Source organism: Aedes albopictus, chromosome 1 (assembly GCF_035046485.1).
Source record: "Aedes albopictus strain Foshan chromosome 1, AalbF5, whole genome shotgun sequence".
NCBI classification, from domain to species: Eukaryota; Metazoa; Arthropoda; class Insecta; order Diptera; family Culicidae; genus Aedes; species Aedes albopictus.
This window is the reverse complement of record NC_085136.1, coordinates 88,589,004-88,590,228: the sequence shown is the minus strand read 5'-3', so window position 1 is coordinate 88,590,228 and position 1,225 is coordinate 88,589,004.

Below are 1,225 nucleotides of genomic sequence, written 5' to 3'. Positions count from 1 at the left end.
ACAGAAGTATATTACTTTGCCCATTACGTGCTACGGAAGTGCTGATTGCACTCCGCATATAAGAGCAAAGATTTCGGCCTGAAAAACGGTGCAGTGTCTGCCAAGTGAATAAGACTGATACAGCCTTAGCTCACGAGAATAAACACCAGCACCTGCTCGACCTTCGAGAAGGGAGCCATCTGTGTAACACACGATGCCGTCTGAAATACTTCTCTCCAGATAACCAGATGTCCACTCTTCCCGGGAAGGGAATTTCGTGGAAAATGTCCTATATGGAAAATTACAAGCAATTGTAAGATCACTTGGAGCAAGGACAACTTTGTCCCAATTCACCAAAAGTGGAAACAACGAGGTGTGTGTTGAACTGCGGTTCACAGGAGTTTCCTCTAGTAAACCGAGTACCCATAGGCGGTAAGTGCAAGAAAGTGCTTCTTGTTTGAGATGAATGTTTAGTGGGGCAACGTCAAAGAGAACTTCGAGAGCTGCCGTGGGAGTTGAAGAGAACGCTCCAGACATCGCCATTAATCCTTTGGAGATGGCCTAACTTTGATTGGACCGTTCTCACTTCGCCCTTTTTCCACCACACTAGGCATCCATAGGCCAATATTGGCTGAACAACAGTTGTGTAGATCCATTTGATATACTTGGGTTTTAGACCCCAAGTTGTACCAAAGGTTCGCCGGCATTGCCCGAAGGCCATACAAGCTTTCTTGATTCTGAACTCAACATGAGGTGTCCAGAAAAGCTTGGAATCAAGAATGACTCCAACGTACTTTACCTGTTCAGTCACATTGAAAAATTTTTTTTTAGATGGTTTAGTTTTATAAATAATCATATCAAATAGTACATTAAGTGTGGAACAAACTCACCGATAAATATTCATTCCTATGTCCAGTGATTATGTGCTCCTAATCCATGCGGACAAAAGCGACTCTTCAATAAAAAAGGTATATTTGATTGAAACTATATTCTAGAATTTCACGCCTTCTCAATAAAACAATAGCATGAAACGAGCTCACCAATTCATACATGTATCACCGGTGAAGTATGCGGGAATTGAAAAATCGGCGTACACTAGTGAGAAACGAATTCCACTTGCTCAAGTCTTTTCTACGCATTCACCATGAAATGCTAGTAGGTACAGTAGACGTTCGGTCGGTGAAAATATTTTAACTGCAATGCTTTTTAACTGCAAGACCGGTAAATGCATCAAATTCTCAGTTAT